This window comes from Falco rusticolus, chromosome 5 (assembly GCF_015220075.1).
Source record: "Falco rusticolus isolate bFalRus1 chromosome 5, bFalRus1.pri, whole genome shotgun sequence".
NCBI classification, from domain to species: Eukaryota; Metazoa; Chordata; class Aves; order Falconiformes; family Falconidae; genus Falco; species Falco rusticolus.
In genome coordinates, this window is record NC_051191.1 from 61,948,926 (window position 1) to 61,974,901 (window position 25,976).

The 25,976-nt window shown below is 38.5% G+C and overlaps 1 long non-coding RNA gene across 1 annotated transcript in view; it reads right to left on the reverse strand.

Moving 5' to 3' along the window:
- Positions 1–25,976, reverse strand: part of LOC119148295 — a 62,642-nt gene that overhangs the window by 32,911 nt on the left and 3,755 nt on the right. The window contains exons 2-3 of the long non-coding RNA XR_005104359.1: positions 25,863–25,912; positions 19,597–19,780 (exon numbers count right to left, since the gene is read on the reverse strand). This is a non-coding gene — a long non-coding RNA (uncharacterized LOC119148295). The remainder of the gene's footprint in view (positions 1–19,596; positions 19,781–25,862; positions 25,913–25,976) is intronic.

A 25,976-nucleotide genomic window follows, 5' to 3' on the forward strand; every position in this document is an offset into this window, starting at 1 on the left:
GATGCCTGTGACTTGTTGAGTATTCCTACGTTACAAATGAAGACACTATATCTACAAACATAGGTATATAAAAGGATTTTATATTATATAAATATTATATAATTATCTTCCTGATCCCAAGTCCAGCGAAGTCAGAAGCACCTTTCACCCACTCAATGTATTTTTAATTAAACCTTCTAAAAGAGATTGGCCTGAGGCATGAAGCACAGATCAGAAGTTCATCTTCTGTAGGGTCTCTGATGTGAAGGTTTCATTTAGGCCACACACTACCTGTAGAGCAAGGAATGGTGCTGCAGCTAAGGAAGAACTCTGCCAAATAAACAAGATCGTATGTAACACTACATAATGCTTTCTTTTTATTCCAATCAATTAGGAACTTCCAAAGAAAAAAAAAAAAAAAAAAAGATTTCCACTGTTCTGAATAAACTACCAGTGACAAATGAATAATCAAACTATCGTGTTGACATTTAAAAGAAGGCAATGTGGTTTGTCCCAGACTTAGACTTTAACTGATTTCAGCATAGAGAGGCACAGGGAAGGGTATGTGTGATTGCAAATGCAGTGCCAGGAGGCCTGTGTGTAATTATTAGCCTTAACAGAAACCCATATAAATATGACATGCAAATGTGCTCTCTCAGGATCCTTGAGTGGCAAGACCTAACTGAAATGCCAGTGAAACTTTATGTGAGAGGTCCGTGAAATTAACTTTTTTTTTGTGTGTGTGACATGATATTTGTTTTTCTTTAGTCCTCTACATAATGTGAACTTCTGTGCTTCAACTGGATTTTAATGCACAAGGCCCTGCTCCTGTATACATGGTTAAGGAGGCCAGGAGACCCTCTGATTTCACTGGGATTATCTGCATCTTTTAAATAAATTAGGAAAGATGGGAAATTTTCTCCAAGCTTGATAACTATCAGGAAGTGGTACAGGGAAAATTTGTTCTCATGCCACCCCTTAAGCACAAATTTGATCAGGAGAGATTAGCTTTTAAATCTCCCAAAGAACAGGATTAGTTTAATCTGAGGGCATTCTTTTGAGGTTTGCCCCAAACTATTAATTACCTTTCCCATGAATCAAAAACCTGAACTTTTTCTCTTGCTGTAAAACAGGTTCTAGCTAGAAGTGTGTAAAATGCCATGGTTTAGTTCCTACTGACAACGCGCAACCATAATCACCTACTTCCATAGGAATATACTCAGCCTACATACCACTGACAGTTTTGGGCTTATGAGAATGATGCTTTAACAAAATGAGCATGAAACTCTTGTGTTTTCCTTGTCCTATTACAGATAGCAAGGCATGGAGCAGCTCTTAGAATCTGGGAGTCCCACATTTGAAAATGTCAACAGTCATAACCAATTCTGCCCCAAGACTGGGATTAGTGGACACAGTCTTTTAAAAAATGCCCTTTTCCCCCTCATCTGTAGACTTGAAGTGTAATGGCAAGCTCAAGAAAGTTATTAGAATATGTTCCATAGGTCTGGTGAAATGCTTGTCTGTAGCTTGATGCTATAGAAAAGAAAAAAAAAAGAAGGAATTTCACTAGAGTCTACTGGGTTCTGAAAATGCTAGTGCAGAAATCCAAGAATTTAACTCATTATGCTCTGGTACTGTTAAAAAAATCAGCAGAAAGAAGGTAAATGGTGATATAGCGCCATTTATTATATACTGCACCAATAGCAATAGACTGGGAAGCCAGCCAGTTGCACAGGAAGGTTCTCCTCTAATCTGTATATTCAATACATCTTCTCCCCTGAAATCTCTATAATTTCTATAGGGAGGTTACATTTTCACTTTCTTTTCTGCTGTCTGTAATCAAATGTTCTAGTGCCAGACATCATTGCTGGCTACAAAAGGATAATGAAAGCATTCATAAGTTCATAAAATGACTGGATACTATTCCTAAGAGACAAAAAGCTGAAGGAGAAAAAAAACCTATTAACAGCACCAGAGAAATCAAATTCTCAATAGCTGGTATCACTGTAAACCCCATTTTACCAAAAGCTTTTAAAAGGACTGTATCACAAGCCACTAGTCCTTGCCAGAGACAACCTGCCTTGTTATCCAAAGTGAAGCCTGCTGGGAAATGTATAAACTTTGCTGGCTCACTGAGATAAGTGACTTGTTATCCGTTCTGACATAAAGGAGGTGGGAGTGATCCCCCAGAGAAAGGCTCCAGAAGACAGGCCGAAAAATCTGGCGGAAGGAACCCTACGACCAGACAAGCCTAAGGAATTGGCAGAATATATATGAAATTATTACTAATGCACAGATTAATAACAAAAGCCCAGAGCAGATGGACTCTAGCAGCTTTAGTTCCAACAGGAGTGCCATTGTGCACCTTCTGATCCCATGCCACCCATCCCAGGCACTTTGAGGGCCAATAGGGTTCTCTTCCAACATACTTGACGCACATCCAGCCATTGTCACTTTCACTACCTCTTTGTAATGTGTGCACCCTTAAAGTCATCCTGTAGGAAGCAGCTGCTGTATGAAAAGAGAATGAGCTTCCACTGGAAAAAAAAAAGTGCTGTTATTGAAAATAGCCATTACTTCACCACTCAGCACGCTAAAATATTAAATACGGGAAATTGCCTTTCAAATCTAGTATTGCTAGATGTATCAAAAAATACACGGTCTTTGCAGGACTCCATCTTTGCTACTCTCAGTTTAAAAATCAGCTTGAACTCCCTGTGGAGGAGGCAAGTGCCTCTGCTTATTTTTGGAATACCTGTGAGTATACTTAATGACACGGATACTGGCAGAAAGACTGATATTACTGTGGTCTGCAATGAAGAAAATTATGAAGGTGAGAATAGCTTCATAAAGTAGCAGGTCATTGCAATGGTGACAATCGTGCTGCCTAGAGAAGACCAGAGCTCAAGACAACTTTCGTGTACCCATCTGTGTGGGTCATCAGAAAAAATGGTATGATGGAAGAGAAAATCTAGCAGATCTCGTGGATCACGTCAAAGGAATGTTGTTCCTATGGTACTACCAGAATCTCATCGTGACAAAGACATGTTGTTTCTAGTCCTGGTCTATAAGGAATACTCAGCTCACAATGGTTATTGTAAACTACCACGAGGAGCAAGCCAGAAATTGTGAAAAATGTCAAAACCAATTTTTCTTCAAAAGGCACTAAACCCCAAGTAAGGAATCTTTGCTTTTCTTTTGGGCATGTTATTTACATCTTTTTCCTGGCCATGCACTATCATATCTCAAAGCCAAGGAATAAATAAATACATACACATGTATGTAGTAGGGTCACTGAATGCTGAGGAGGGGAAGAAAAACTGATCAGATCAAGTCTTCAAATTAGAACTGGATCTCCTTCTAAAAGCTACCATAGCAATCAAAAAGAAGAAATATGTTAAATAAAGGAATGTATAGGAAATAATTTATGGCTGATGTTATACAGGAAGGGATTGAAATGAGAGGGGAAAGATATGAAATCAGTATAGTTCAGTATAAGGGGGAGCCAAAATCATTTGTCTCTCACACAGAGAATACTCCATCCCTATGGGAGTTAGGGCATATGGTAAACTTTGAATGCAGCTGGAACTGAGAGCTGTACCATGGAGTCAGGATATGGCCTCTGGCATGAGGCAGCTGCTCCTGGCCCCCAGATTCCTCTAAGGTCTCAGTCCAGGGACACAGACAGCCACGCTTCCCACACAGCGGGAGGACCATGCCATACAGGATTGCAACAGCTCCTCTTTTGGGCTCTGGGGTTTTGAAGTGATTTTGCCATAAAGGAAAAAAAAAAAAATTTGCCTCCTAGGTAACTGGCTGTCACATAAGCATGCTAAAAACCACAAGAACACCTGTGCAGGCTCACATAAGCACTGCCTAGACCAGTAGCCTGTCTCTGACAAGAGATGCCCAGTTAACCGTTTAAGCCCAGGGAAAGCATACAGTATCAAACTCACAGATAGACACCAAGGTTCTTTCAAGCTCAGATGTGGCAAAAGTTGCTCCAATCAAATCAGTATTACCACTCAAAAAATGCAGAACTGTGTATTTTTTGACACATGCTGGCTCAGAGAAGCAGCATCTCTGACCCAGCATGTGTAATTTCCTATGTATAGAAGGTCTTCATAGGAGCAAATGCTGAATTTCTGGGGTACTGCAAAAAGAGATCTTTCCACAAATAATGATAATACACTTGGCGGGGGGGGAAGAGAAAGAAAAAAAAAAAAGCAAACCAAAACACCCCCCAAACTTCCATATGCATTTGAAATATTTGCAGTAGGAAATAAAATCAAATGAACAGCAGTTGTTCTTTCTGCTCTTCTGGCATTAAAATCTGAGAATTTCTAATATTTGTTCACCTTTTCAATGTAAAATGTGTAGATTTGCTCAAATCTCAGAAACCTCAGGAACATAATGTGTCAGAAGCCCGAAAATGGTTTCCATTTCTTTACGTAGAACATGGTAACTCATCTCAGTCTTTCTTGCATCTGATCACTATCACTTGTAAGTCAAGGGCCAAGACTGTACTAGGAAAAATAGAAGTCACTTTAATCTATACTGGAAGAATGGATATTTGTTCTAGTCGACAGGCCAGCAGGAACTCAGAAGAGCAATATATGAGACAAATCTCAGAAAAAGGTTATTTATTCTCGTTCAACCGCAGTACAGATTTCCTGATGAAGCTGGAGTTTTGGAATGCTTGACCAGATCTCTGTGAACCTTATTACCAAGGTTGAAATTATCATGAATTACTGTTGTACTCATTAGTGGAAGTTCTTAGAGACATTAAGTCACCTACTGGCTGACCTTCTGCAGTAGAAGATTTACATTACCCAAGACTCAAAAAATACCAATATCAGCACTGAAACACAGATGATTATTATATAAAGTCTGCCGAGTTAAATCAAAGGATTTAATGTATCGGTCTCAGAGACCGGTAATGGTGTATTCACACCTGCTCCAAGAAAACCATTATTGATTAAATTTTGCTAAGCTGGGTTTCATTTTCATAGATTTATGCCAGGTTAAAGGTCACAGTGATCCCAGATGGTATAATACAACTTCAATCACATTTTAAAAGACAGTTCATTACTGGGTGCAGGCAGATGGCCAAAGAGAGCATTTGAGTAGGGACTGGAAGCATTTGAAATGTCAGTGGTTAGTTCTTATTTACATCTGAGAAAAGACAGTATAGGAAAGATGAAGAATGCCAGGGGTAAAATCTCAGCCACACTATGGTTACCGACGCCAGAACTTCCATCCTGAATAAGTGTTTTCAGTAAAATCTCTCCCAAGGTTTTCTAAAAATTAGAGTCATGTGGTTGTGACAGTTACATACATTTTAACAGGCAAGAAGTTTGCATAAATGTTTGAGGTTTGGGGCCAGATTAATTTGAAAGTAATACAAAATTGGAACAATTAGTCCCTCTTCTTCCAGATTGCAAAAGTTCAGGCAGTAGATGTAGAACATCGAATCTGACCCTTGTTTCCACCTTCACATTGTAAGTTCTAAGTGTACCAAAGAAAGCAGCACTGGTCTTCATTACGGCATCTTAGCAGAGCCTTTCAATAGCTAATTACAAAGATTTCCTAGTGATTGTCCTTTCCACTTCTTTTCCTCAGAATGCCTGATGTAACTTTGACTTTAACTTACCCATACTAAAATAAACATGATTCCACTTCCCTGCTGTTGGCTTTTAAAATTCTGCAGCTTTAATCTCATACAGTTCCCTGGCTTTCAAGCTAACAGGTGAATTTCTCTAGATGTGTACAGCTATAGCTCCTGTGTATTTTGTTCTTCATTTGTGTTGGACATGAAATTTTACAGTTTGGTGTTACGCGTTATGGAGAGGCTGGAAGGGAAGGTTGTTCTCTTTGCGCTTGGCCCTGAGGCTTGGCAGCAACACTGCAAAATGACTTTATCCCCAAACCAGATGTTCAAGTTGTTTTAATATCTTATGTTTCCTTCACAAAATAAAACAAAAACTCACTGTATCAGAATGTTCCAGTGTTATAACAATGTGGTTTTTGCTGTCTGCATTTTGCCCACCAGATGGTAGCACTGAAATGAAATCAGAAGTTCTTTTATCAAAGCACTTATCACTTTCATAGGTTGGACAAAATTCCTCTTTTGTAATATTTGTAGGATCTGATTGCAGGTAATTCCCCCCCATCAGCTACTGTATTATCTGACAGCAAACACAATACAAATCTTAAGTAAAACAATCTAAGATGGGCCCTCTTCTTTTACGGTTTAGATGTCACCTAGTTCACTTACAATTTATATCCTCCTTATTTCTTTCTCCTCCACCATAATTTTGTTTCACATCATTATAAAAGGGAATGATATTCATCTAATGTAACTGCTACTGTTAACTTTAGCAGGCTTTAAACTGAGTAAAACTGAAAACACCATATTGCTTTTCCCAGGAAAACCTTGTTCTTGATTCAGAGTATACTAAGGACAACCAGAAGACTACTGAAAATACACATGGAGTGACTAATGTATTGCCTTGTGCAGAAGTTACTTTTCATCTCCCTGTTATCTGCTTTTGTGTTTTATTCCTGGACTAAAGATACTATCCTGATTCACATTTGTGATAAGAACATTGCTCAAATGCCATGACACGTAGCTTTTCTTAGCTCATTATGGATAACAGGCAGCACAAGAACCAGAGGTACTAGGACTACTAGTACTACGCAGAATTCTTCAAGCATGTCTGGCATACAAATTTACATTCAGAAAGGAGCTTGCAATCATATTTAGTGAATTCAAATTCCGAAATTTGAATACTTCATTGAAGTGTCACCATTAGTATAGTTTCCCAAGAAGAAAGACTTTATAAAAACCATAGTAATTATTTTAACTTGTCTTAATTACAAGCTAGTGACTATCTAGTTTGGACCTAAGCAGAGTACTCACATTCTATGAAGCAGTGCACGTACCTTCAGTGAGATTTGAACCAGGACCCTTTTCTGTCAAGAGGTAAATTTGTTCTTTTCCAGGGGTCTTGCTGTGCTTAAATGGCTGACATATAATTGTTTGCAGATCTTTATCTAACACTATCAAGTTTCAGTAAGCACATTTTTAGTCCACAGAAAGGCTTATTGTCTCACATTTCACCAAGAAAATAAGGACCTCATAGAATACTGAAGCTGAAGCTGTCAACTGTTGCAAGAACAAAATTTCATGAGCTCCAGCTCTACTAGAGTGACTGATTTACTGCATTTCTATAGCTTTGTCTTTTTACAGGCACAGGCTAGTGGCCTGTGAAGGAGAACTTTTGGACAACATTTAATTTCTCCTTTGCAGGGATGCACATGTCTGGAATTATATTTTCGAGAATAAAAATCCAAGGAACACTGGAAGTCATGAGTTTTCTGAAAGGATCAACACAGGTACCTGAGGAAGGAATTTTAAATGTAAGTGCCAAAAAAAAAAAAAAAAAAAAAGTCAGCTTAGCAAATGGTTTGTAGAAGACACTACAAATGTCTGGTAAGTATCTTGGTACTACACCATTTTAGGTGGCTGCCGGATTTATGCCAAGCTTTAGAAGTGAAATGAACCTAGCAGAGAGCAAGTTTAAAATATTTTGAACCTTTGCCATCAACCTGGAACTTGAGCAGTATTACCCAATTTTCCATACCTTCTTTCTGAACCTGGCTGTATAGTAAGAAAATTTGAGGTGGTTTTCTACAAACCTGGGTGGCTTAATGTTTTTTTATATAGAAACCATCTGAAGTGTTGTTTTCACTAGGGTTTGACCCCAAACCAGGCAAAAGTTGGTCATTTCAGCTGAATTTCCTTTTGAGGTTTTGGATTCCTTCCAACCCTAAACTCGAGCTGCAAAAGGTTCATACATGCCTTCTTTGTGAACCTGCTGAGTTTACTCGTCTCTCACAGTCAGAATTCAGAGGTTCTACAAAGAGGTGAAGGGAAAGGATGTACAAGGGCTGAATGGCCCAAGCCTGTAAGCCTCCGATGCGCACAGCTTCCACGCATTTTGTTGAAAGTGCCATGCTAGGAGCATACCTAAATCATCCCACCCTTTGGCAGAAAGGGGTATGTCACCAGACAGGGACTCAGAGTTCAATTCCTGTCTCTGATGCAGACTTCCCCTATAGTTTCGGACAAGTCAGCCAGGGAACAAATCCAGGTCACATGGAAATGAATGACAAAACTCTTATTGACATGACGCCAGGATTTCATCTTAATCTGCTTGCATTGTAGCTCTTGATCTTCCACCTGAAGGCATTTATATAACCCTTTTTTTTGTCATAGCCATTTGGACTATACAGTACAGTATCTAGACTACACCATACAGTATCTAGAATTGGCAGGAGCTGATCTCAGGGCGGGTGTCTAGGTGTTTCTGTCATGCAGATGACAATAATAAGGGAAAAGCATGTGTACTTGACCTGAATGGAAAGAGATTCGGAATTCAAGTCCAGAGGATTTAATTTGACAAGATCACAGCACTGTGCTCCAACGTCCCACAAAAGTTCAGAATCTTCCTGTAGACTCTGCTTGCTAACACAGAAGAACAACACTTCTCCCACAACAGAAGGCTGTATTCATTGACACAGTATTCACATTTAAAGGTTAGTTTTACGCAGTATGCTATTTCAGCTGACTGGTCAGATGTAGGCACAAAGTCACAACTGACATAAGTCAGTAAAAGAAAATGATTTTTTTAAGTTTATAAAGCACCTTGAATCTTCAATATGTTGTAGGCATTAACTAATGCTCACAGGAGGCGAGGAGAGACCTGAAAGCTGTGTACTTACTTGCAGATCTAGTTGTACCTAACTTCCAGGTCTCTCCATGAGATCATCTGCCAATTTGCAGGTTCAGCATTTGCACATTTCACACTAGATTCATGTTGCTTCAAGACTGTGTGTACTGCCTATATAGCACTACATGTACTTCCATGTACCATAGCCATTAGAGAAGATGCTAAACAAGTAACGCTGCTCACTCCCATGTATAATATTCTGCCCTAGTGCCTATAAGCATTGACATGGACAAGACCCCGTATGTTATCACCTGTACAAATGCAGCACTAATACTTCTCAGCATGGCAGACAATGATTTCAGCACATCCAGATACAGCTCTGTCTTGTTTAGGTCCCCTACCCCCCACTCCCAGAGATTATATAGACACTTCTAATTTCAGTCTTTTATTCTTCCATTGCCTGGACGTGCCTCTGCTGTTCTGTGTGTATCTTGCATCTTCCCGTTCAGAGACTCGGGGCTGTTCTTCCAGCAGCTTTCTAACACTTTACCTTTTCCTATCTAAAGAAAGCTGGTCTTGTTCTAAGCTAAGGAGTAGCTGCATCCTTTCTTTTCAAGAGAGGAAACAATGCACCCCTTGGCTGCATCCATGCTAGTAAACGAAATGTACTAAGGAATGTTCCCTGGCCAACAGTACATCTGGCAGAGAACAGGCTGCCTCAGTCCCATTCACTTCCCTTACCTGCCAAAGTGGGGTGAGTGCATCCAAACTGCCTACTGGGAACTGCCCTTGGCATGCACTAACTCCTGAGCCATACTTGGGAATTGTCTAGGAGAGTGCTATCTGACCTGGGTCAGAGTGTTGCCAGCATCCATGCTAACAATTTAATAGAGAAAAGTGGTCTTCAACTCTCAGGAACATTCCCTGGCATTGCTTAATTTGCTAGAGTCAGTCTAGGCTTGATTCCTGTGCTGTTAGCTAAGCACATGTGGTTGACAGTGTGTTCAGTCATATTCTTCTAGTTTCTGCATATCAAATCTTCCAGTGATAGGTATGGCTATCAAACCAGTAAAGCTAGAGGTTCAACAGCATTGATAGAGATAGAAAGATCCCACTGCCCTCAGTGGGATATAAACAAACAGCAGAGAAGAAATAAGGGGTGCGTGTGTGAGGGGAAGAATGGCTCCTTTGCATGCCAGCATTAGCTTTCCTTTTACCCCAAAATATTCCTCCTCACAATTCTTTGTTATATTTCTCTAAGCTCCTGACTTTTTTTTTCATCCCCACGTGTTTTCTGTATCCCCTGATGCTTCCTCTGTGATCTTTTTTCTTCCCTTCACACCTACTCAAAGCTATTATTTCTGAATCAAATTTGACACACATTTCTCAAATCATTACTTCGCTTTCCTATGTTATGTTTCTCTACTTTAAATTCTCCTCTCCTACATGTTTTTCCTCCTTCCTCACAACTACAAAAAGCTCTTCTGTTTGATTCTCTTGCTCCTTTGAATTGTTTTCTTCCTTTAACTTTTAATCTTGATCACATATTGTTTAAAGTCTAGTATCATTCTTGGACTTCTTCCTAGTCTCACAGTTACTCGCTGCCTCCTCTTGACATACTTTTCCTGCACCTATTCCTTAAAATTCAGGATACCACAAGACCCTTTCTTGTCAATTTCATAATCATATCCCCATTCCATTGTCTTGTCTCGGTGCTTCTTGACTCTTCTCTCAGGCTTTCCGCTATCCATTCTCTAATAAAATCAACAGTAATGGTGAACACCAAAGTCTTTCACAGCCAAGGGAAACAGAGGAGAATGCTTCCACCAAAGTCAGTGGGTTTCATCATGGTGCGACCATAGCAATGGTGTCCTGCAGTTGTTGCTTGCCAACTGGCAGGTTGGAAAACTTGGCAAAGCTTGAAATTTGTAGTGAGATTTCAGTGAGATCCTGGCACATTCACAGCCTGACACCTACTTCCACTCAGGAAGCTCCAGTGGTAATTTACTCGCCCTCTTTGGGGGTCTGCTTCAGATGTCTCAATCAGTGTGACCTTGCTATTAGCATCCATGTTCATCTGCATTCAGTCCGTAGATTATCCCATTTTATTGTTTTCTCAGAATCTCAATTAATCCTCTGACTGATATTTTACATTAACTAAGGTTTAGAGTCAGTAAAATATTTAGGCTTGTACCTAAAGAAATCTCTGTTCAGCAGTAAGAACAGTAAGTACAGAAAGAGCTGAGATGTCTTAGGCAGGAGTTCATCTGCAGTAGGCTGGAGTTCGGTGCCGACCAAATGCCTAAGCATTTCTCCAGGTCCTTGGGTCTGTTTTGAGGCCACAAATCCTGTTATCAAAGCTAACTGTTTCTGAAGGAGCCCAGGCACGTCTATACTGAAATTTGGCCATTACTGTGGATGCATTGTAAGATTTGAGGGAAATATGTAGCATGCCTATACCTCTCCAGTCTTTGCTGGCCAATGGCAAGATTATTAGGCAAGTCAAATGGTTGCCAACAGCACCTGCCAACCTCAGAATGTTTATGAACAAGATGGAGGCCAATTAGCAATCCCAGAAGCACCATGTTAATTGGGCACAGTTACTAAGCTCAAACAGGAATAACCGGTGACATCTTATGGCCTACAATCTACAGGAAGACTGGATAATCTGACAGTCCTTTCTGACACTGAAAACTATGGCTCTGGAAAAAAAAATAAATTTACAGAAGATATTGATACTGCTATTTCATATATGGTTTGAAGTATGAGGGTTTTGTCAAATTTTAAATTAAATTTCTATTTTCCTGTGAACACAACTGATTTTATTCAGCAGAAAATCTGGTATCCTGCAACTTTTCAAAGCTTTCTTTACTTTGAAAAAGTTGCAGGGTTACAAATAAATACACATTTTTTCACCCTTTTGTTACTCTTCAACATTTCCAGAGTTGAATGTTTTGGAAGATCACAAATGAAGAACAACCACAGCAACAAGAAAAACTTTCAGAAAATTTTGGGAATGAAGAGTCTCTAGACATCAGTCTTTACATTGCGTTCATTGGCAAAAGAAAGTAGAGTGTAGGGAGGAAAAAAAAACAAACAAAAACCCCCACCAGAAACCAAAAAAGAGAGGAATAGAAGAGCAAAATATTTGGTTCTAATAAAAGTATAGGAATTTAAAAGAAACTGAAAGCTTTTCCTGAAAGTTCTGGTTTTGGAAAAAAGCCATTTTATATGGAAATGTTTTACTCCAAGTATTTTTTCAGTCAGCTCTAGATTAAACTATTCAAGTTGAACTTTTGCTTCATTAGCTCTTTAGCAGTTTCAGGGCAAATTAACAAGACACAGACAAGTCTTAGTACACTCCTCAAATATTCCTTTGTGGTCCAAACAGCTTAAAATTTCTTTCTTTGTAGGATTTTACTCCTCCTTTCAGTTTTAAGACCACTTCACAGATTTCATTTGATCTTTTTTGTTCTTAGGGCTGTCTGAAAAATTTTTGTTGGAACTATGTGATAGAAAGTTGGGAATTTGGCAAGAAAAAACAAAAACCAAAAAAACAACTTTTTGCAAGGATATTTGCTTTCTGTAGGGGATTTTTTAGTGGTTTTTTGTTTGGTTTTTTTTTAATTTAAATTTAAAAATACATCCATTTTTCACTTCTGGCTGAATCTTCTAAAGGAAAAGTATTTCCAACTGAACTATTTAAATAATTTCAATCGCAAGTTCTTCATAACCTTTATAAGTTAATGGATGCGCACAGGCAATCACATTTTTTGTTGTAAGTAATGCCTGCTATTTTATAAGTAACACAGTCCCACAGTGAGCTACTGAACATCCTCTATTTCAACTTAACTGAGGGATATTTCTCTGTCATGCTACTACTCCAGGCACGTAAAGCAACAGTTAGCTTTTGGCTTAGCACAAATTGTAGTTTGCCACTGTAGCGATACAAGCATGCAATGGAGGCGTAAGCAATGCAGAAGAGATTATAACTGACTCAGAGCAAGCCCGTTGTATCTAAAGTGAAACATAACTTTTGGAATCATGGAGGTTATACAACGTATTGACTGCATATGCTGGACACTAATTTTTGGCAGTCTTCCATTACATTCACTTTGTCTTGCACTTGTTCTCCACTGCCATTAAAATTTTTGCCAAAGAAAATTTCTAAGGAACCTGGGAATCTGGGGTCTGTGTGCAATCAGAGGAATTTCAGGGTGGAGTTAAATATTTTACTTATCAGTGCCTAAAATGTTATAGCTTGCTGGCTTAGAGTCTGCTAGTTTACACATGTGGTCCTCTATCACCAGGATGCAGGGGTGAGGAGGTAAACCTATACCCTGATTTCCTCATTCTCTTCCCCCCAACCACATAGTTACTGTATGGTTACTTACTTTTCTCATCCTAGGATATTTTTGCTCAGAGTTAGATACAGTTGCAGTACCAGTGGGGGTGGGGGAGGCCCTTTTTCCCAGTTACTCCAGACCAATGACAGCCAAGACTGTCCTAGTGAATGGAGCAAAGCATCTGAATCTTCTCCCTCAGAAAGGAATTACAAGCCCCTGATTCTTTTGCAGGTAAACAAAAGCTTAAAGAAATAACAACAGTCCTGTGCCTTTCCTGTCTGTCTTTTCATTACAAATGCCATATGCTTATGACCTCTTCCCACTTGCTTACAGGACTTTTGGGACTGTAATTCATCAGTGGCATACTCCTGTACCCATTATGCAAATGTCTTTTCTCTATGCCTGCAAGAGAGATCGTCCCTCAAACTTGGTGTTACCTTTTTGGCAGGGGAATGGAGTTCCTGAGTCCCATCTTGTTGTTTTCTTTGCTTGTGGCTAGAAACCTTTCTTGGCTTCCTACCCAGCCAGCCAGCACTTATTCTCTCAACAGTAGTAATCACATCCAAATTAGATTTGCTGTTAAACAACATCTCATTTCTTTCAGAAACAGGGAAAAATGAAAACACGTATAGCAAAGCCTTTATTCCTATTCACAGCAACAGGATGTGGGGTTATAATGGGTCATGAAAGCATATGCTGCAAAAGGTGAATATTTGTTGAGAGCCTCTCCTGTAGAGATCAGACCCTAGAAACTGCATTTGCTCCATATGGGTTTGAACATTTCTACTGGCAATGACTTTATTTCAATTCACACAAAAATTTGATTTTGGGCTGACCGCAAGTACTTATTTATTTTGGGTTCAACCACTGAACCTCCCCCCTCCAGCCCCAAGTAGCTATTAAAAAAAAAAGAAAGAAAGGAAGAAAGAAGAAAGGAAGAAAGAAGAAAGGAAGAAAGAAGAAAGGAAGAAAGAAGAAAGGAAGAAAGAAGAAAGGAAGAAAGAAGAAAGGAAGAAAGAAGAAAGGAAGAAAGAAGAAAGGAAGAAAGAAGAAAGGAAGAAAGAAGAAAGGAAGAAAGAAGAAAGGAAGAAAGAAGAAAGGAAGAAAGAAGAAAGGAAGAAAGAAGAAAGGAAGAAAGAAGAAAGGAAGAAAGAAGAAAGGAAGAAAGAAGAAAGGAAGAAAGAAGAAAGGAAGAAAGAAGAAAGGAAGAAAGAAGAAAGGAAGAAAGAAGAAAGGAAGAAAGAAGAAAGGAAGAAAGAAGAAAGGAAGAAAGAAGAAAGGAAGAAAGAAGAAAGGAAGAAAGAAGAAAGGAAGAAAGAAGAAAGGAAGAAAGAAGAAAAAGAGAGAGATAGATATTAATAGTATCAACTTCTACAATTCTAATCCAGACTGCATTTTTGCTTTTTAGGCCAGAGTTTCACACTGCTTCCTTCCTCTAAATTAAGGAGTTCCTGATCTTTTCCTCCTTTCTACACCCAACCATTTTTGCTCTGAAAAAATGCAGGCCCACACAGTAAATCAGATAAGAGAATTGCAGTTAGTCTTTGCAGTAGACATTTCTAACTGACAAAAGAGCTATTCTGCTACCAGCTAAACTCTAGTTACTGGGGGAATAGGGCAGTTCTTCATGATAACTTTCTCTAATGTACTTCCCTAAGCATCTGCTGTCAAAAAAACGAAACAGAAAACACCATGAAGCCACCATGCGAGTATAGTTCTGGTGGCTTCTCAAAGAGAATATGCCAAAACTAGAAACAGTACAAAAAAAAGATGACAAGATGGATCAGAAGTTTGGGGTAGCCTATGTTTAAGGAGAAAGCAGCCTAGAGCTCTTCGGCCTTAAAAAGAAAAAAAAAAGAAAAAAAAAAGACACAAATAAAAAAGACACAAAATGAAAGCTAAATATATGTAAGGCATTCCATAAAGTCATGAATGTCACTGTTCATAATTAAAAAAAAATAAAAAAACAAGCACCCCAGGGGGGTCATCAAAATAGTGTTAAGTAACCAAATGAAGTAAATGAAAATAAGTACAGTAATTAATAAGGTGCAATTTAACTATGGAACTCCTTGCTGCAGGATTTACAAAAAATAATTGCATACATGGGCTCATGAAGGGTTTTGATATATAAAAGGCAAATAAATCAAATGCCATTAAATACAGAGAAGCAGTGTCTGGGCTTGTAAGCTTCTGTCTCAGGGAGTTATACCAGTGGAAGTATCTGTCTGTGAACTACCTTTTTATATGCTTCCCCTAAGTACGTGTCATCTGCTGGGGAAAGAAGACTGGGACAGATAGATTTTGTCTGACCTGATGCAGTAGTACTTACAAAATACAGTCAGGTTTATCTCACTAGCTCCCAAAATAACTTATAATGTTCATCTCAGACTGCATGCAGAATTTCCATTTTTTTCCTAAACATCTCAGAATTGGCAGACAAATAAATATGGTTTAGCTTACCTTTATTTCTTAACTGAGATAAGAAAATTTCCATTGATGACTGAAGGCTGAAATCTGTGTTGCTGTAGCATGCCACAATTTAGTTTAGTGATAGAGTACATCGTTTTCCCATTTATCTGAAAACTAAATCAACCTTCCCTCAGAAAGTTTATTGTCCCTGTTAAAGACACTGTTTTCACCATTACAGTTGTTACAAATACTGCTACACCATTGATAAAGGTAAAATACTACACTTTAACCTTTCTGAATCCGTCAGGACCAGATTTTACTTTTCTTTCCCATATCTGCAAAGGAGAAACTGCTTCTGTCATTTTTATTTACAAACAGAAAGTACTTTCTGATTTTCTAGATATACAATTGCTACTGTTCTTTACTATAATGTCAGGTTTACACTTTAAAGTATATTATATACACTTTAATATATATATATTAAAGGTTTTCAACACAGATGAACGTATGTACACTCAGAAAGAAGGAAAGTTCTGCAGTAGATCGCTTAGATACACTCTAAAGAACAAGTTTATTGGAAAAGACTACGGCTGTCTCATAATATTAAGAATACTGATCAATAATACAGGAATATGATATAAGCATAATTTTGTCCTAATATATCTGGAAAAATATTTTAAAATAATTCTAGGCAAAGTTGTTTGAATCTAAGAAGCAGCACAGGCAGAACACCACTGAAGAGTTAAAAGTGGTTGGTTTTTTTCCAAATACATACATTGCTTCATTGAAAAGGTGTGTGATGTGCCAGAGGGACTACGAACAACTCCTTAGGGTTATGTGACACCAGTAGTCCTCTGCCAGTGGGCACCAGTAATATTGGAGCAAAACAGATTACCCATTAAAAAAGCCCTACTATTATGGCTTAGAAGCTGGACGATGATTCTGAACTGCAAAGTGAGCATCTCTGCCTTTACTGTGGAACAAAATATTACTGATGATATGACTTATTTGAAGAGCTGCTGAAAGATTGTTTCATTTAATGAAAGACAATATTCATTCAGCATGTTACACATTGTAATGTAACACAAAGGAGTGCTGGTATTTCCTGGCATTAACCATCGGATATGGGTTGGGTCATAAAAGACCCAACCACAGGATTTAGTAGCTAAATTATACCTCCTTACCCTCCAGATATTTTTAATCTCAGAAAATTAGATAAGAGAAGCAAATGTTTCGACCAAAACCAACAACTAACACAGATTAATTCAAGCAATTAGTAAACCACAAATCAATAGCTATAGAAGAGAAGACAGGGTAAACTCTCAGAATTCCCCACACCCGTAAGCAGACTGTACTGATGCCTTTTGGATCTCTATTAGCAAAATTCACCTCTGATCCTCCATGTTTACCATCACAGTGTCACTATGCATTCTGAAGCTCATGAATCTGCCTGACCAACTCAAAGTGGAAGCACTGCTGGAGGTTCATACTTACTGTTCCTGTGGCTTTCCATTTCTAATGGCTGCATTGGCTTCTTTACATTTGTTCTCAAGAAACAGAAAGCCAGTGACTCCTGATGTTCTCTTCTGAGAGCATTCACCATCATGAGTACTTATAAGAAAGGGCATTGTTAAGAACATCAACTTATTCCCTAGCAGAAGTCCCATTGCTTTGCTTGAAATATTCTCAGACACACTAACGGTAACTATTGTACATTCTTGGAGTAAGTTTTCTGCCCTATTCGTCATTCTTGATGTATAGTTCTTTTGGCTAACCACGGCTAACCACCTTCAGTTCAAGAAACCCATTACATTCTGGCACAGAAACTTTTGTTCTTCTTCCCCTAAGTCTCTAACATCATCTTTGTACAGTGAGATGTAGGATATGTTTTGCAATAATGCTCCATGTGAATAAATTTATTAAACTCTCCAGAATATATTCTCATAACCAAACTATTTCTGCTAACCCATGCAAATGTTCATAAGAGGTTGGCTGAAAAAGAGTAGAAATTTATGGACTGCTGAACACAATTGGTTATTAATTCATCTGGAATCCTGTACGTGGGGGAAGGAGGGTTATACTACAAATTTATAAATGGTTGCTTTATGAAATGTAACATACAGCAATTTAAATTTAAACAAGACCTTTTTCATTAAAACATAGCCCATAAAAATAATGAATCAAATTCAGACAAAAGTGAGCATGATCTTCCTATTGTTTCAACTTCTTGTTTGTTTTCCAGCATTCTGTTTCTTAGAAACATGTTAATGCTTAAACCTTGATAATGTGCTCAGGTCCTTGGAGTAAAGCAAGCTGCACATTGTGAGACTTAAGAAGCAGAAGATTATTTAAAATTCTGTTAGCACTTTTCCAACAGTCAGCGCAGAGACATTTTGATACTACCTAGTGACACCTTCCCCATATCACCATGTTCCATTACACATCCAACACCTTTTCTAAGCACAGATTTTTGCAAAGGATCTCCCTGAAAAGAGCCCTCATAGACCACTTCTTGTTTCCTCTCCTAATCATGGGTATTCTAATCATGCCCTTTTCAAGCCAGGATTTCAAATTAAAGGTTTTTTTCAATTTCATGGACACTTTCCGAGGGTAAAAGGGCTATTTGTACAGTGGTTTCTATGATATAGATTCCTGTGGTATATGGCTTGTTTTTACCTCGAGTGATTTACAAACATATTCATGAAACCACTCATAAGTCAATCCAATAACCAGCAGTTGTATTTCCCAATCTGAATATAGTTCTGTTGCGGCTCAATCTGAGTGTTGAAAGGATATGCCCCCAGATTGTCCTCTTTCAGAACGGCACTCTAATTCACACAAACTTATATCAAATTGGGGTTTTGTTAAACTAAGAAACATTAGTTTCAGGTCCTCTGTGGTATTTTCCCAAGCCTTTCCCCTTGTAATCACAGCAGCATTTGCTATTACCCACTAGCAATACACTCATTGGAATATTTTTGATAAATCAGGGAATAGGTTTGCTTAGAAACTGTAGTGATTCTGTGAATCTCAGGGTGGCCTTTTTCTTTTGAAGTCTTTCCACTTGTTCAATTACCTTACTTATATTCAGTCAAACTCCTTTATCATGACACACAAATCATAGTAGGTTTCCTAAACAACCAGCCTTACTCATCCCAATCGGATATTAGTTCTCACTCAATGTAAAGCTTTTTTTGCTTGGCATACATTCCATAGATTTTTATAACACTTAATAATTTCTGTCTCAAGTAAGCACATCATCAATCATTATTTCCAGTCCAAGAGATTTTGGTACATCTTATGTGTCAATGGAACCCTGCAGTGAAAACACTTGAATTTATCTGCCCAAGGAGAAGACTAACTCACAATGCCAAAACCATAGGCTGGAGAAAAAAACCCGAAACATTAAAAAATAAAATAGTAGTAATAATAAAATCTAGATTTGGCCTTCACATCTATTCTCAAAGGCTAAGAGATACCTTGATATCTTTGCCTCATTCTATGCACGTGTATGGTGGCCATACCATCACTTCAGTCAGCTAGCATCTAACTCCATTCAGTGCATTCTAGTTCTACTAACACTTTTACTTTCTTCCACAAGGCACTGAAAGGATTGTTTGTTCTGCACATGAGTTTTGGCAGAAAACTGGGATCTGTATTGTTGTTGATTACATCCTTAGTACATTGCTCACCATTAAATGACACATTTTTAAGACTATTTATGTCCTATTCAGTAGATCTGCTAAACACCTGCTGGTTATCAGAATTGCATTCAAATTTCTTTTCCACTATTTTAAAACCTGAGTGATGTCCATTTAACCTTACTATGTTAGCATGATTTTTGCCTATTATCTTTGCTGCATAAGAATAGCTTTGCAGTTTTGATACTAAGTAACCACTAACCTTTCTGTTAATTATTTGATATTTCAATTGCACTATTTCAAAATTGACTCTCCAGGTACTGTTAGTATCACAAAACACTATTTTGAAGAAAGCAGATATACCACAGCAGAGAATAATCACATCCCAGCAGAGAATAATCACGTCCATTGCACCCTACAGCTGCTCCACATCCAAGCTCTGATCACCCATAGAAACAGGATGCACAGAAACAGATCGAGACTCACCTCTCTTTCCTCTGTATTCTTCCAGGGAAGCTTCTCACCCTGGTTCTTGAAACTTTCATGTGCAAAAGCCATTTTCTCTTGCTCCCTTGCATGCTCCAAGAAGGCACGTAAACTCTGCTCAGCAGTTCCTACTTCATCACAGAAGTGTTCCATATCAGGACAGTGAAGGAATGGACCAGGTTACCTAGGGAGGTTGGAGGTTTTGAAGACCAGACTGGATAAAGCTCTGAGCAACCTGGTCTGATCTCAGAGCTGGCTGTACTTTGAGCAAGAAGCCCATTTCCTGAATTTTTCCATAATTCTACATTTCAAGATGTCATGAAGTTATAACTCCTTCATTACTGAGGTTAGAGCAAAATCACAAATTTAACCATGGCAACCCTCCTAGAAATTCCATCTTCCCAGCATATCTTGAGGTAGCCCGTCTTAATTTTCTTTATTCAGACCTAGCATTGCAATCAGCTGTGGCTATTAGCAATCTGGGTATCTGTTAGGGATGTGTCAGCTAAAATGCACAGATGTATCCCCTTTACACAACACGAAGCACAGTACTTTCTCTGATTACTGACCCATTATTATGTTCATTCAGAGAACAAATCAGATAGTTATTACTTTCTATAAACTTTTTGCATCTTGGTTTTAGAGTAGAAATATGCCAAAAAAGCAAAGTCTGAAACAGAATACAAGATTATAAGAAAGTGGTCTGGAAGTCCAAAAAGAAAATTTAAAAACATATGTGTATTCCTTATGGTTTATGAAAGCTCATATATCATGGATACCAGTGCAAATCTTGACTCTGCTGATACCAATGGGAATTCAATGAGAAAGTCAGGTTTTCACCCTTTCCTAGAGAACCTTATCCTGCTAATATTAACGTACATTAAAACTTTTTCAGATACAGTGAAATTAAACATGCATTAAGTATTTGCAAGATTTGGACCTAAGATCTAAAACATGCATTTAGTTCTGGACAGAAAGTAATAAACTGGACCAGAATCTAAAATAAGATTCAGATCTAATAACACTCTTCTGAAAATTCTTACTCATAAATATCTGTCCATATTTGAGCACTTACACTGAACCTATTATATATGTGAGTAGCTTTAACTTTTGTATCCCTTTTTGGAAATTTGACCATAAATATGCAACTCATTTAGGTTGGTGCCCCTCCTAAACAAAATGGTCTAAGCTGCATACTGAAGTGTTTGCAGAACTGGGGTCTTACACATTGAAATAAGTTACTCGTGAGAAAAACCATTCACAGATATCACAGTGTAAAATAAAGACTGTATTTTCCTACATATCTGTCCAATGTGTAAAATGTTTTAAGTCTTCGACATGAAAAATAGTGAAATTACAGATGTATTATTTTCATTCTTGTTTTAATTATTATATTGCTTTCTTTAAAATAGAGTTTTGCTTACATAAAGGCATCATTTTTCAGGTATATTCATTAGTTCCATGTCATCTGTTTGCCTTGATTTTTTTTTTTATTTTGCATATGGTATTTAAACATCACAATGACAGGCAGAACATTAAAAAATTAAACTAAGATAGCAACATAGCAAATTTTTTCCCCAGAAAAATCTCTTTAGCAAAGAAGAATTTCCAGACCTTAGATTCCAAATAAGTGCTAGGAATAACTCACTCAAACACAGAATCTTAAGGGAGGTGAGAAAAGATAATTCCAAGCAATAATGTCCTACCAAAGACTCAAATCTATCTTACCTTAGCAGGATCTGTAATTCTGTGTTCTTGAAGTATGAAATATTTCCCGAGTTTAATTTTCATCACAGGTCTTCTAGAATCTGTGCTTTTAAATACTGTCCGTTCATCTCAATTCTTTCTCCTAATTCTTATTTTCCCAGTCTTAAGACTTTGGTCTGGCTCATTTAATCATTTCAGACTACTGTTGGAGCCTCATTTTGAGCTACTTTCTTAATTCTTAAATGAATTTTATAACCCTTAATATCCCTATATGCATTGATGGAAGGAGTGATTTACTGTGAACATTCTGCAAAGCAATAATCTGATGCTTGAAAGAATCATGGCTTGGTTGCCCACATCTTCCTTATCTGAGACTACTGCCAGAATTATTTTCCCCCCACTCCCTGCAAAACCCTCCCTGCTGAGTAATTATTCCAGGTATTTATTTGGCCTTTACCTACCTACCTTGGACATGTGAAATTGTAGCTGGCCTTGTAAACTGTGTCGTGTTGTATTAAAGGACCAATTCCTCATTCTATTCTTTCTACTATCAGAGTACATCTGAAAGAGTCTGCAAGGATGAGCCTGTCCAGACCCTGCTGAAAGACTGGACTTATAAGAAGGAATTCTTCAATGTGAATGGAAATTCTAATTCCTCGCTTTTGATTTAGGGCATACTTTTTAGAAGAGCCCATGTTGTCCATTCTTACTCCATCATCCAAACCAGGCTTTAAGAAGACTTCTACATTCTGGAGTATCTGTTCAATATCTGACTCTTGTTTCTCAAAAAAATAATCCAAAGTTCTACATTTCTGGGAGAAAAGTTCCACACTCAAAAATAACCCCATCGTACCAGAAACTGGCAAATGTCACCTTGGCAGACATTTTATTTAAAATAAATGTGCTTGTCTTTTTATGGATAATTCATCTTCCTAAAGAACATATTAAAAAAGGCTATGGTTTCTTATTTTGAACACACAGTTACTTTATATGCAGCACTAGTGTCTTTCTTAGAGAAGCAGGGGGCAAGGATGAGTGGGTACAAAAAGCAGAGACCAGCTGGTACCAAAGTAGCACTAGGAAGGTAGACAGTTGCTGTAGCCTTATTGGGGCACAATATAATTTTGCAAGCATGTTCAGGCAACTCTGGCAGCAGAGGTGAGAGGTAACCAGAACTGCAAGCCCTCCCTTTGTTGGTCACTTGCAAGAGAGTCAAGAGTGACATTTTGGTCCTGTCATACCCGTGACGACCTGAACATCTTTATTTGTCTGCAAGGCTGCTGGACCTGTGCACAGTCCAGCTCCGACTTATCCCCAAAAACTCCAGACAGATCAGGACTCTGTGACATTTAGCTGATCTTCAGTGTTCCTCCTGAACCAGATTTACAGCCATGCCTCTTAAGTTTTTCCATCCTCTTAAGCTGTCCATCATTAACAGCCCACTGAACATAGTAGGTTAGTAGTGTAACCCTCCTTCCACTATGTAATTTCATAATCAGATAAAGTCATATCTCACTTTCATTTCCCATGATCATTATGATCTTTTTTTGTCATATGCTAGACACTTTACATTATTTCTAACATCTCCTATTTTTGTCTCTTACATGCATAGATTGTGAGCTAAGACAGTTGGATAAGGCAGTACAAGTATTTTGTCACAGTAATATGCTGTTCCCCTCTAGAAAATCACTCCTTTAGAAAGCACTGTGATTCTGGCAGTCACCATGAATTCCCCTTTGGTCACATCTACACTGTTAAAGTAGTGTTCCCAAGCACTGCTCTTGTTAAAGTATTTGGCTAAAATGCCCCGTCTATCCTCACAGTGCAGGCCTGTAGTGCACCTCAAAAGGGGCCAAGTTTATTTCATTTTTTCACTGACAGGTAGTCTTAGGGATAGTCTCAAACCTTTTATGCACAACTGACTGCCTTTTTTTTTTTTTTTTTTTTTTTCCCCTGATATATTTGCACCTCTCCAACTTTAAAACCTCCAACTCTGCCTTATATCAAAGGTTTGACTCAACTTAGAACCATCAGGATGTTTCAAAGAGCAACTCTCTCCAGTGGACAAGGCAAGTTTGGCCATAGAGGCTCATGCTTTCGCTCTGTGAAGAAGACAGGTACATATGTAAGCTCTGAGGGCAACACACAGAACTTTGATGGACTCCCAACGAAGCATTTCTTGAGCCCTTGCTTTAGAATTTCTGACAAGCAGAACCTGACACTTGGTACCCCTTCAAACCAAAGTTCAGTCCAGGAATGGGGTCAATAATGCTGTTATTAGCCTAGTCTCCTACTAGATCACAAACACATGCTGCTGGTTTCATTTAGTCCTACAGAGGTGGCACCAAAATCATTGGGCTGCTTTGCTTATACCTCTTCACTCTGCCTTTCTTACTTCTCTGTGGCTTGATTACACCTGTGGTAGCTAGACAACATCAGCCAAAATGAACTCCTTCTCCATACTTAAGTGTAATATGTCAACTACATGCTACCTTGTGAGACCTTGGAGCCATTGCTGTCTGCTGTGCTCTCTGCCCACTCCCTACCATATGTCTGGGCTTCAACCAGCCTTTCCTTAGAGGCAATCACAAGACTTGGACCAGAAGCAGCAGAGTTTACCAGCGTGAGGAACACAGAGTCCAGGCTGAAAAAGGGGAGAATTACACCAGGTACTTAATACAGTGAAATTGTTTCTCCTGGTCTGTCTGAGAATTCTCTGGAACTATTAAGGAGCTTACAAATTGGGCTTGCTGGGTCCTCAGCTAACTTGAGGACAGCTAACTGTCCTTGAGAACACACAGAAAATAAAGAGAAGCCTCTCCAAGTCTAACCCTTACTTGTGCTCTAACATGCAAAATAATAAAAAAAAGCCCACCAAAACCCACCCAACAATTAACTCTGAAGTGGTCTTTCAGTCTTTTGGTCCAGTCCCTTTCCTGTGCTCAGCAGATACTTTTACCCTCACCCTTAGTACCTCTCATGGATTCTGGACAGTGCCAGAAATGGCCTTGAAAGTGGTTCACAAAGGTCTGGGGATTGTAAAGAGTTGCCTGTAGAGAGCTGAAGAGCAAGGACATCTGTCAGCAGTTTCTGCCCTGACTGTTCCAGAAACCTGGCAGAAATCACATGGGACCAATTTCTGCTCTGATCAAGGGCATATCTCACAAGTTTATCTGGTCTCCTTCTCCAAGTATTCATTCATTATTTAGCCAAACACCCTTCATGTTTCTCCTGTGGTTACGCAGGATTTTGGCCTTTGGGTCAAGAAATCTCATTCCTCACATACACTCGTTCCCCTCTCTGTGATTAACCTACCCTCCTGGCTTCCAAAGTGATGCTGTTCACTATCCCACATGCTTCTTTAAATTTCTGTGATCTTTGACTCTCCACAGTTCTCTGACCTCCACATATGTCATTGCTGCACAGTCAGTCCTGTTGCCAGCATCTCCCTAATTTCATGTGATTTGCATACAAACATGCCCACCTTCATCACCTCCTGAAATCCTTCACTGCTACTACAAGAGCTTAGGAAGCAATTCTCTCTGGGTTCTTTCTTCCTTTTTGCTTAATGAAAAGCAGCTTCAGATGTTTTCAGGAGGACTAGTTAAGTAGCGAAGCAAAAAAACAATTTTATCGCTCAGACTAAGAGAGAATGGGAATACATGGAGATATTCCCGCATGTTGTGGTCTTCCCATTTCCTTCTTGTTAAGGGGAGGTGCAAAGACCTTTGCCTCTTTCTTCCAGCAGACCTTCCTGAGTGCTCTCCCAGGCAGGCAACCAGTTAGAAGGACTTTGCCCCGGATAGGGCTGGCATTCCATAAAGAGTTGGAAAATTTTGTACTATTGACCAGAACACAGAACCTTAGCTTTTGTCGAAATACTGTCACTTATGAAAGCATCGCAGGAGTTCTCAAAACCCCATTACCGTACATTTTCTCCAAACCTACAAGTTTTTTATTTAGAAGCATTTTAGCCAGAGTCATCTTCTAGAGATTAATCATAAAAGATCAAAAGAAACATATTCCAGGGGTAGAATAACTGAATTCTTTTGCATTTCAAAAGAAAAAAACTGCCATCTTTTCCTTTCAGATGAAAAACAACAACATGGAGGAGTTTTCAATCCCACGGAATTACTGCCATAATCTTTTTAATTTCTATTTCATTATTACCTTGACAGCATATAAAAGAAATTTTTTGTGGTCCAAGTTTCAAAGCAGCATTTCATAATAAGGGACTTTCTCAAAATTTGAGAAGACTGTGAAATCACAGAATTAAAGTGAAGAAGGTGGATTAAACACAGACAATTACCTCAACAGCAATCAAACTGACAAAACATGGGCTATAAAATCTTTTTTTGTTTTGTTTTTTTTTTTAATCATGCAAACCCCTGGGGCTTGATGTTATTACACTTTTTTTTGCACTGATGCTGATGTCTAGAACGTGCAATACACATAATTATTGTAAATAACTACATTCTACATCACGTTAGGGGAGGATGCACACTGTCAGAGAGATGCAGGGACATGAACTTAAATGACTTGTGAAACAGTAAACTTACCTGGACAGTAGCCTTAGTATTTATTTGCTTGTGAGTTCCTTATCTATATTCTTCCAAGAAAAGAAAAAAAAAAATCAATTAAATCACACAACTTTGGGTACAAAGGCTTTAAAG